This window comes from Pantherophis guttatus, chromosome 4, assembly GCF_059756535.1.
Source record: "Pantherophis guttatus breed Tessera chromosome 4, ASM5975653v1, whole genome shotgun sequence".
Classification (NCBI taxonomy): Eukaryota; Metazoa; Chordata; class Lepidosauria; order Squamata; family Colubridae; genus Pantherophis; species Pantherophis guttatus.
Window position 1 is genome coordinate 79252889 of NC_142066.1, and position 12722 is coordinate 79265610.

At 36.4% G+C, this 12722-nt stretch overlaps 1 protein-coding gene across 2 annotated transcripts in view; it reads right to left on the reverse strand.

Annotated features, from left to right (window-relative positions):
* The window catches only part of NME8 (NME/NM23 family member 8), a 318092-nt gene that overhangs the window by 275315 nt on the left and 30055 nt on the right, over window positions 1-12722 (reverse strand). The window lies entirely within an intron of this gene.

The window sequence follows — 12722 nt, forward strand, 5'->3', positions numbered from 1 at the left end:
TGAGATTGTTAGGCTTCACCCAAAGGCTAAGCTCCACCCACCATCCTCAGACCAATGGGGCTTGTGAAAGGTTCAGTATTGGAACAATATCTCAGATGTTTTGTAAATTACCAGCAAGATAAATGAGCAGATTTATTGCCATTTGCAGAGGTGGCCTATAATAACTCCATACACAGGATTTACACCATTCAAGGTGGTGTCGGGTCAGGACTTTGTGCCTATCCTGGAATTATCACAGGAAATCAAATTCCATCCTTGGTAGAATGGATCAAACAGCTTCAGATTACCTGGCCTGCAACTCATAAGGCATTAGATGAGGCTCACAGAACCCATAAGAAACAGGCTGATAAGAAGCGGGCTACACTAAAGGATTACCAAGTAGGTGATAGGTTTTCCTCTCCACTAAGTACTTACAAACTACCCAAAAGTCAAAAAAACTCGGATATAAATATGTAGGTCCTTTTCCCATTGTATGAATCGTAAACCTGGTCATGGTACAGTTAGAGCTACCAAAAACTCTCAGGAGAATCCACCCAGTGTTCCATGTTAGTTTGCTGAAACCTCCTTGATTCATCCAGACCCCCCACCCCAGTTCTCATTGAAGGAGAACAACATTCCGAGATCATAGAAATCCTTGATTCCAGAAAATGTAGAGGTAGAGTACAGTACTTGGTGGCTTGGAAACATTTCCCTTCCTCTCAATCCAAATGGGTGAATGAACAAGATGTCAGAGCTCTGAACCTTTTATAGTTATTTCACAGTAAATATCCTGATAAGCCTTAAAGCTTGGGATTTGTATGTATTATATGTATGTTTGGTTTTTAATCATTTGGGGGCTATCTACTCTGTTTATTTTAATTTGTTTTTAGGACTAACATCCCTTCTGCAGGAGGGCTGAATGTCAGCTTCTATGATGCTTGCTTGCTTTCAGCTGCCATTGTAATGGGAGGGGGAGGCATTGCTGGTATTGGGAGGGGGGAAGTGAGCTGGTGGAGACATCTTGAAAAAGGGAGGAATTTTCTCACTGTCTTCATAGCAACTGCAGAGAGAGCTGATAGCTGTCAAGGTCAACTGTTCCAGCATACCAGATAGATGGGGCTGTCTGAAGAAGTACCCCACGTGACAACTTGGGGAGATGTAGATTGGACACTCATCTTGGGTACTTGGCGGGACCCAAGGAGAGCCGAGGTGGTGCAGTGGTTAGAGTGCACTATTGCAACTACTTCAGCTGACTGCTTGTTCAGCAGATCAGCGGATCAAATCTCACCGGTTCAAGGTTGACTCGGCCTTCCATCCTTCTGAGATGGGTAAAATGAGGACCCAGATTGTTAGGGGCAATATGCTATTTAGTATACTGTCTTTGGTGTAAGCCACCCAGAGTCCTCGGAGAGTGGGCATCATAGAAATATAACTAATAAATAAATAAATAAATAAATTTGTAATTTTCATGCCTATTGCCTCAGACTTTGCTTTTCTTTCACTGCATTTAGTTCATACTCAGTAAAAGTACCTTTCTCTACAAATATGGAGTTGGGGTTTTTCTTTCTTGAGTTTTGAATGGAGGCACACCTGACAGCAATTCAAAAAAATATGCAAACATTGTTCCAATCATTACAAGAGGCCATAATGAAATAGACTGAGATAGGTGAGGACTTAGATGGGAGAGATCAAGGGAAAAATGCAAAGTATGGATGTAAAACTGGAGACTTTTCAACAAATGCTAACCAAAAATGAAAAAAAGATTAAAATATTGAAGAAAAGTCAGAACAAGTAGGGAAAAAAACAAAGGAAATGAATCAGAGACTAACGCAGGCCAATAAAGAACTCAAAGGAACTGTAATCCAGTTGCAAATGGAAAAGGCTGGACACTTCTTGAGGTTTCAGAATATTGAAGTAGGGAAAGAAGAAAACATAGCTGAGTTGATGGTCGATCTATTGGCTCAAAAATTACAGATAACAAAACAAGAGATGAGGGCAGAGATAGATGAAGTGTTCAGAATTCAGACCAGGGGTGAAATCTAAAAATTTTCTCTACCAGTTCTGTGGGCATGGCTTAATTAGTGGGTGTGGCTTGTTGGTCAGGTGACTGTGTAGGCGTGGCTTGTTGGTCAGGTGGGCGTGGCCAAGTCAATGTCACTTCTTTGCCCTTTTTTAACCTACAAAACACAACACAACACAACTGGTTCACCCACAATGTAAAAGCAGCTGTGCTAGACCCAAAATGGCCCCTGCAACAAGCAGGAACTTCACACAGCCACAAAAAGCCCCAAAAAACCAACTTTCACACTTTACACACACACAACACAACACAACACAACACAACTGGCTCACCCATAATGTAAAAGCAGCTGTGCCCCTCCCATAAGACTTAAAAGAGGAGCAAAGGCATATGGTCCTTTGCAGGAAGCAACATTGTTAATTCTGTGCAGTTTAAAGTCTGAAGCTCTGTTTGATTCTGGACTCCACGTGGCTTTGCCAAATAGGTCTTTGGCAGCATGTCAAGGGAGATAAAAGTAGGTGATTATCAGCCTTATCCTGAAGGACTCTTTACAACTATTTGGGACTCATCTGTGAATGAACAGAATTCACAGTTGTTAAAATAAAACAGGTTTTTGGGACTACTCGTGTGTTTTACTAACTCTGGAAGCCTAGGTCAGAACACAATCACAGATGTAAAGCTAGATTACAGAAGCAGCAAAATAAATAAAAAGGCAAGGAAAACTCTACCAAAGTCTCTCTTTAAATTGGTGGAAGAAATGAACATTCAAGATATATGGAGAGAAAGAAATCTGGAGAAAAACCAATATACATACTACTCAAATAGCCATCAATCCTGGCCAAGGATAGACATGGCACGGATGACACCAGAACTAAGTACAAATAAACAAGAAACAGAAATAGAACCAAATATATGGGCAGGCCACAACTCAGTCAGAATTAAATGGAAAGGATATAAGGAAAAAACTAAGATGGTGTTGAATCAATCCGTATTAAAAGACAAGGAATTCATACAAACAATAGAAAAAGAAATGACATTCTTCTTCAAAGAAAATAGAAAGGAAGAGACCTCATTACAAAACATATGGGACACAGCAAAGGCATATCTCTGAGGACTCGCTATTTTTATATAGGAAGGAAAAATAAAGAAAAGAAGCAATACCAAAAAAAAAACACTGGAAAGAGAATACAACAGATTAGAACTGGAATTGTGGAAAAAGCCACAAGAAAAGAAGCTCAAAAATCAAATGGAAATAATAAAACACAAACTGAGTTTCCTCGAAAAAGAAGAACTAGCACGTAAAATTAAGAATATAAAACAAAACTTATTCGAAAATGCTAATAACCAGGAAGTTAATTAGCATATAAACTAGAAAAAGAAAAAGGAAAAAAAAAACCAGATACAAAGGTGAAAGGTACATTACAACATTAATATGATAGCAAAAAAATAATAATTCAGAACTACTATGGAAATCTGAATGACCAAGAGGAACTATCAGAAGATAAAATAAAACAATATCTAGAAGAGGCCAGATTGCCTAAAGTCCCTAAAGAAATAAGATCTACATTAAATGAAAGGATCACAGTGTTTGAATTAACAGAGGCAATTAAGAGACAGAAGAATAATAAAACACCAGGACCAAATGACCCACCAGCAGAATTCTATAAATAATTACAAGATTCCTTGGGACTATTACTGCTGGAAGTTTACAATGAAGTATTGTTAGAAGCTAAAATACCAAAATCCTGGATGGAGGCAAATATCACCCTCATACAGGGGTGAAATGCTCCCAGTTCGGACTGGCTCGGGCGAGTAGGTAGCGATGGCAGTGGGTGGTGCACCCACCCTCCCCCATCATGCCCCACTGAGCCGCAGGATCATCAGAGGCTTTTTTTTTAACTTTTAAAAGCATTTTTTCTATAACCTCTTCCGACAAAAAAATGCTTTTAAAAGTAAAAAAAAAAAGCCTCTGATGATCATGCGGCTCAGCTGGGATAGTCAGAGGCTTTTCAAAGCATTTTTTTCTGCAACCTCTTGGCTGAAGAGGTGGTTAAAAAAATGCTTTGAAAAGTCTCTGATGATCCCAGCTGAGTTTCCTGATCGGCAGAGGCTTTTCAAAGCATTAGAAAAAATGCTTTGAAAAGTTAAAAAAAAAAAGTTGGCCATGCCCACCCAGTCACATTACCCACCACCACCACCAAGCCACACCCACAGAACCAGTAGTAACAAATTTTACATTTCACCCCTGCCCTCATACCAAAAGAAGATGCAGACTAATAGCAGATTAAAAACTATAGACCCATCTCACTTTTAAATGTGGACTATAAAATCTATACATCAATAATAGCAGAAAGATTGAAGAGATCCCTGAATGAATTTATACATTTAGACCACAATGGTTTCCTGCCAAATAGACAAAATTAAAAACAACATGAGAATAATTTTGAACACATTGGAATATTATGAAGTGCATCTGGAAAAATAAATGGTGTTGATGTTTCTAGATGTGCAGAAAGCATTTGACAATGTAAACTGGCGGTTCATGATATTGCAGCTAAAATATATGGAATTTGGGGGGTAATTTATCAATATGATCAAGACAATAAACACCAAACAGACTGCAAAAGTCTTTATGAATGGGAACATAACAGAGAATATTAATATTAAAAGAGGCACAAGACATGATGCACATTGTCCCCCTTATTATTTATCTTGACTCTGGAAGTGTTTAAGTGTTTAATAGTGTTAAATAGAAATATTCGTCAAGATATAGAAATAAAAGACATGGAGATAAAAAAAGAAAAATATAAACTACAAGCTTTCATAGATGATTCGGCTTTCATCATAGAGGAACTGCAAGAAACAGGACCCAAACTAATAAAGAAAATAGAAGACTATGGTGATATTACAGAATTGAAAATAAACAAAGAGAAAACTAAAATCCTAGTTAAGAACCTTACAAAGGAACAGAAAAAAATTTAATGAAAAAGATAGACATTCAGATAGTAAAAAAAGTAAAATATTTGGGAATCCACTTATCAGTGAGATGTGTAACCATAAAAGAAGACAATTACTTAAAATTAACACAGCAAATCAAACTCGATCTGGAAAAATGGAAAAACATGCAATTATCACTGTTAGGAAGAATAGCCACTATCAAAATTAATATCTTATCGAGATTGTTATATCTGTTCCAAACAATCCCAATAAAGCCAGAAAGGAAATATTTAGAGGAACTAAATAGAATGGTAACCAAATTTATATGGCAAGGTAGAAAGGCAAGAATTAGGCTGAAATTAACGTAAGACTCTACCAATAGAGGAGGTTTGGGTTGCCAAATTGGGAATTATTTCATCAAGCAGCTGCCTTTACTTGGCTAAAGGAATAGATAACTCTGAGACATAGATAATTACTTGTACTGGACGTACACGATTTACAACTGGGGTGGCATGTCTTTCTATGGTATGAGAAATACAGACCACATAAATACTTTCAGGGACACTACATTAGAAATGCTCTGCTCTCAGTTTGGGCAAAAATCAAGGAAAAACACTATTTGGAAATGACTGGTTCTCCACGATGGAAGTACTAACATACCCAAATGTGATGGATATGGAAAAAATTGTAAGATACAAAGATATTTTAAATGAGAAGGGGGAATTGAAAAACAAACAGGAATTGAATAGCCAAGGGATAAATTTAGCATGGTGGCTGCATGTACAGATACAATCTAGATATTATAAAGATGTTAAAACATATGGTTTTTATAAAGAATCAACAGAATTGGATCAAATTTTAATAGGACCAGAGGAGAAACTGATTTAAAAATTCTATAATTATTTATTGACTATTAGAATAGAAAAGGAGCAAGTAAAAGAAACCATGATAACATGGGCTAAACATTTTGGGTATTCTATAGAATTGGACAAATGGCAAAAGCTGTGGGACAGAAACTATAAATTGACAACATCCACTGCATATAAAGAAAACTTATACAAACTGTTTTATACATGGCACTTCCCTCCAGCAAGATTAGCTAGAATGTTTAAGAATATGTCTGCCAAGTGTTGGAAGTGCTCGTAATACCATATGTGATGGACATGTCCAAAAGCAAAAAAATACTGGACACACCTGGCTAGAAAAAATAATAAAGGAACATATAGATTTAAAACTGGAAATATTTCTGTTGCGCATCATACCAAATACAATAAAAGGAATGCATATTTAATAATACATGTGTTAAAACGGCCAGAATCATGTTTGCACAACGTTGGAATGGCAAGAAGATTCCCACAGAAGAAAAGAAATAACAAAAATTTTAGAATGTGCAGAAATGAATAAACTAATATTTGAAATTAAAGAAAAGGAAGACACTGAATATTTTGCGGTATAGGATATGTTTTATCGATGGTTAAATGGGAGAAACAGGAATTAGAATTCCTAAAATTACAAGAGAAAGATTAATTTTATTTTTAGGGTTGATTACTATAACTTATTCATTTTGATTCATTTTGATTAGTATTAACAATTAATACGCATTAATATTATGAAGGAAAAGCACTGTCATTATGAGATTACTATTAGAATACTATTATTATTACCATGATGAATATTACTCAAAAGAATTGTAACCAGACAACCACACTGTCTGTATGGATTTTGAACAGGTTGCTCTTTTTATTTATATTAATAAAAAAAAATTTAAAAAGAGAGTCACATTAGCTTCTCCCTGAATTTGGTTGATCATAAAGGGACTCTGATCTTATCATGACTTTTTGACACTCTTCTTTCTCCAGGATGTCTTTCTGAATGTTATTATGTTACAAATGTTATTATAAGGAGGATTTGTCATATTTTTCAGAGTATAAGACGCACTACCCCCCCCCCCCCAAAAGAGGCTGAAAATTTGGGTGCATCTTATACTCTGAATGTAGCTTTTTCAAGGCGCTAGAGAGCGAAATGATCTTCCGGCTTCGCCTGCTTTTCTTATTGCTTGAATGCATTCTTATTGCTTCTCTCTCCAAAGATCAGCTGTGTTTTAGAAACTGTTTTTTATCCCCAACACTCAAAACCAGCAAACTAATGTGCTGAACGTGACCAGACTAAGGATGCTAGCCAGATGAATACCTGATAGGCAGATTTTTTTCTCCTATTTTCCTCCCCAAAAACTAAGCTGCATCTTATTCTCCAGTGTGCCTTATACTCCGAAAATACAGTAAGTAATTCTCATACTCCCCATAAATTGTACCTTTGTAAAAATGTAGCAGCTCTTTAGCTATTCAATCAGTAATGAGATGCTATAATTATTTAAAAAGGATATCATGGATGCTTGACACCAAACAGTGTCAATGGTTTTTCAATTTAAGTAGCAGAAGTATACCTTCAATGCTGAATTATGATTAACAATTTTATTTTCTTGCAAATTTTGTGTTCTTGTAGTAAGCCTTATTTAGTTATGTATTAAATTTATAAAATGATCCATGTCACAAGTGGCTCACATTAATTAAAAACAACAGAATAAAACAATAAAAATTTAAATCACTGCAACATACATCCATATTAAAGCCACCATGTTGGAGAAAGACTAGCAGAGTCAGGGGGAGGAGTCAAGTGGAGAAATAGTCTAGAGTCCTTGGTGGGCACAAGAGGATGAAATCTGACTCCCACCTTGAACGTCATTAAAACTTATCTAGTCTCACCAAAGTGCAAACATCAGATTGAGAAGATCCCATTGTATAAGCATGAGACCTAATCAGCTAATTGTATTCTTCACGTGTGGATCTCGTTGTTTACATCTGACAATCATCAAAGAGCCATTAAACCCAAATATAATGGTAGTTATCAGGTAAATACAACCAGACATTTTATTCAGTACAATATTTGAAATGGCTCACTTCTACTACCAAACTTCTTGGCAAAATAACACAGCCTGTTTTAAGGCCCTTCTTAAAGGCCAAAAGACTAGTGGCTAATCTTAGGCTAGGAGCCAATCTATGTTTTGGAGGATGATATTCTAAAGGGCACAGAATGCTTTGGAGTGGGTGGGGAAGTATCTGGGGGGCAACATATGTCCAAGGAATGGATCCACTCACTGCTGACCTTCTTTGTCTTCCTGGCCTCTCACACTGGGGAGTTGGACTTTGGGAATGAAACAGATTTTCTATGTTTAGACCAAAGAGTCTTTGAAATATTATCTTTTCTTAAATTATATACTGGTTAGTATCTCTTCTTCCTAGCCACTCCATCTGTCCAGAATATTGCAGCTCACCAAATAAATCTTAAAGTAAATTGAAGCCAGTTATATGAAAGAAAAAAAGAAGTGGGATAGAGGAACAAGGATAGAGAACAGGGGGAGAAGTAATAATAAACTGCCAGGGACTTGAATGATCTGCTTAATCCACGGATATCAAACTCGATCACATCATGGGCTGGATCGTGATGTATCATAATGTTTTTTGCCTTTGCAGAGCTGGGATGGGCATGGCCTGTGCCTGACCTATCCAGCCTGTGGGCCAGTTTGACAGGCCTGGAGCCATCTAACATGATAGAGATGTTCAAAAACAATTTTTCCCCAAGATATTTAGTACCTCTCTTATGCATAAAGATACAAGGGTGCACACCTAATAATAATCTGCAGCTAGGTAAAACAATTTATGACATAATACAATATGTCATAAAACATTTCCTATGCTGATATTTGTGCTTTAAAATTCAGCATAGGCTATCTTTTGAAGACAGAGTTGCTGTGAAGGCAGTCCTGTCCCTATTGAAGATATGGAAGAATCTGGTAAGGAACCATCTGAAAGAATGACCCAACGGGGCCTGGGTTCTTTAATATAGTTTTAAAATAAACTTTTTTAAAAAAGAAAAAAAGCAGAGATCAAACTCCATCTCTACTTTAACCTTTCAAAATATCTTCTGCTACACCATCTGTCCTTTGTCCTTTTCTTGATGGGAGGGGAGAGGTAGCAGAAATCTCACTTCTAAATAAAGCACTGAGGTGTAATCACCCACATCTTATTTTCTAAATATGCTAATCAAGGCCAAGAAACATTCATGTAAATAAGGTGACAGAGCCAGCACTCTGCTTTGCAGTTCAACAAGGTTGTTGTTTTTTACATTTTTGCTTTCATTATTTATTTTTTATATCAAAATCAGAGGTAGCATACAATTTGATGGAACACCTCCATATTAAATGCATATTAACTGTATTTTAGCAATGAAAGCAATATAAAAGATCATGACTTAGTGTTTCAGGAACTCCTTCACTACAGATCAAATATTAAGCAAATATTTACTCAAAAGGAATGCCCCTGAGGATTCCCCTTGAGTTATTAGGAAGGCATTAAATCTAGCTAGAGTTAACATTCTTCTGAATTTGGGAACAGTTATTTAGCTGAGATATTTAGCTGCTTTGAAAAAAGTTGAATGATTGCTTAAGAACACATCTTTGCATATTGGCAGCCTGATCTGAGGAATGCCCAAACATTCATACCCTATTATGAGGATTAATAAGTGAGAAATCGTAGCTTCACACCAGGTTGAAAGAAAGTCATCACTTAAAATTAGAATGTTAAGTCCACCCACAAAAAAAGAATGATTGTTGAGAAGATGTTTGAAACAATGGCTTCAGAGAATCCAAAGGAAGTTAATTAGCTGGATCCCTTCAAGTCAGGCCCAAGCACACTATTAAAACAACACTGATTGATTTCTGGCTGTACTTCTGGCGCTTTCGGAAGCAGGACCACGAGCTCCACAGCCCGTTCTGAGCTCCCTCACCAGAGAGCTCCAAATTGAGGCCATAGCCACCCTGGAGGGGAGGTGAAGTAAAGGGGGACCGCCATGCAGATCGAGAAGAGCCGCATCTCTCCTCCCTGATTCAGAAAGTCCCCTCCAAAGATGAACAGCAGCGGCAGTCAAAATTGCTGTCATGAAGCTGGGGACAGTCTGAAAAACTAAAACAGTGCAGGAGCGGAGAAAGTGAATGGTGTGTGAACTAGGTGAGAAAATATTTTTTGTTGAAATTGGACCCCAAGAAATCTAAGGGGGAAGTACAGTATATTCAGAATTATTTGTTGAAGCGGTGTACCTTTGGAAAAATACCAAAGGATTCAAGAGGAAAAAAGTATTTTTTTAAAATGAATAGAAACTTGGACTCTCAAAGTTAAAGATGTGGCATTGAAGAGGCGTTTTCAAAATGCTGGAATTACAATCCCAACTTTATTTTTCCACTATTGCTTAATAGCCGGACTTACAATTTAAAACAATTAAATTGTACTTACTAATAACATCACAGAGAGGCTGAGAAGACTGAAGCGAGAGCGCCATCTGCTGATGAAAAGGGAACTATGTAACTATTTAAAGAGACTGAAAATATCTGATGGATAAGTACCAGCCCTAAGACCACTAGAGATTTGAATATTAAATAAGAATTTCAGTTAAGAGACCCCTGAATACTATTGATCTTATAAAAGTGACTTGAAGAGATGTGGACAACCCTCTGATGAATTTAAATTGATTGGATTGACTGGACTGATTATTGATGAGACATTTAAAACTGAGATTTGGAAGTTTTGCATTGAATTAATGACTCCTGGACAATTGGCCAAAAAGGAAATTTATTAAATACTGACGCAACACAAGACAGAAGTGAGAGAAGTAAAGCGGAATGGAGTTGTTTCAAAGCATTGAGGAAATATTTGAGCATATAGACCAAAAACTGGAAAATATATTACAAGAGATAATGGACAAAGACCAGGACAATGGGGAAAGAATGGAACCATCAGAAGGAACAGAGGGAAAAGCAGAATTGAGAAACCAGCAGAAAGAAATCAACAAGGACGAGATATTATTAAAGCCAATAGTGATTAAGGAATTAAAAAAAGAGGAACATACTGTAAAATATGTAAAAAGGGAACAGGAGAAACAGGAAGAGAGCTGGGGAAAAAAGAAAGGGGCTAGGAGCAGATAGTTCTGGAACCAGACAATGGGAAAGGGTAGAGAAGGGAGAAAAAGTTAGATCACATAAAGAAGAAGACAGATTTATTTATTTATTTTAAACAAGTTTTATTGGTTGTTTTTTTTCTTTTCTCCTCTCCCACCTTCACCCACATCTTTCTTTCTTTCTTTCTTTTTTCTTTTTTTTTTTTTTGAACAGAGTTTTGGTTGTTTCTTATCTTATACAATTAGTCAAATTCAAATATATTTTACTCAATTACAATTTTTGTCAATATCGTCTTCCCCCCTTTCCTTTTTTTTAAATATACCTCAGTATTTCTATACTTGCATACATAAACACCTTCTTCATTTATCCCTAAATTCTAACTTTACTATTTGTCCTCTTTTATTCTTAAACAATTCATTCTTTTTCTTAATATATTTATATTTGTTTGTTCAAGCTGCCTTTCTTCCACTTCATCTATTTTTACTGTATAGCAATCTTTCTCCTCAAACCTAGCCTCTCCCTCTTCTCCTTCCAACTTTCTTTCCCACCTTCTTCTTCTCTTCTCTACTTCCCCTTCCCTTCTCCTTCTCCTCCTCTCTTCCCCCCTGTCTTACTTTCTCTCCTACTCTGCTTTCCCTTCCCTTCCTTCCTCCCTACACTTCCGTCCCTCTCTCTCCTCCCTCCTCCCTTCCAATTCCTTGATCTCTCTCTATTGCTGTATTCATTTTCAATTTAATGTTTTCTGTTGTGGACTTCAGGCAACGCTGATCTCTTATCTTTTTAATTATTAACAACATATTTCATCTTGTTCTCTTTTTTCCTTCAAATCTTTACTCAAACAATTTTCTAATCTCTTATCTTTTTTACTTTTACCAGTATATTTTTTCTGCTTTACTTCTTGCCAGTATAACATTTAAATCATTTTTATCATTCCAATTTCATTCAGTTTAACATTCAATTTCAATCATTAAGTATATTTCTCAAAACATCTTAACAATAAATTTCCACTTATTCAAATATATATTTATAAAGCGCATCTTAATCCTTTCTCATTTTACCCAATCTGATTAGTTCTTAAAATATCTTAATTTGTCTTCTTTTCTCTTTTTAATTATGTTTCAAATATATAGTTTGAAATATTCCAAACATTACATTTCACCCAACTGGTTTATTCATATTGTTAAAACTTATCATTCTATAAACCTCCAATATTATTGAGCATGTGACATTTATTACAGTTTTTCCTTTGTTTCTACTTTTCTTTTCCTTTTTCATATCTTTTCATTATTAATATTTTGTATTTTAAAATTGTGAAATCTTTGCCCTTTATTTCCCATTATTTTCCATCCCTTTTCCCTCTTTCTTATATTTTCACTGTAAATCCCAGTGTAATCATTTATGTTTTTAATATTTTTTCTTCTCCAGCCTCTTTTCCTTCTTTTCCTTTTGTTTTCCCTTCTTCTTTCTTCCTTTTGTATTTTAAAGTTCTGCACTCTCCTATTCTGCCCTATATTTCCCATTGTTTCTCCTTTCTCTTTCCTTCCAGAAGTGGTGCAGGAATCTGGAAGCTGTGCAGTGTGACTGGCTGGGAAAATGCCAGGCTCCGATGAGCTCAGCAAAAACCAGCCGGATGAACTGACACCGGGGGGTCTTCGGACCAAAGCTGTCCTATAGAAACAGTGAAGAAAGAGAGGCAGCTCGGTGTTTAAAGAGGGTCAGACAAGTTCCTTGGATAGCCCAAGAAACTCTCTCTGAGCCGGTGATGGGCAGTGATCAGAG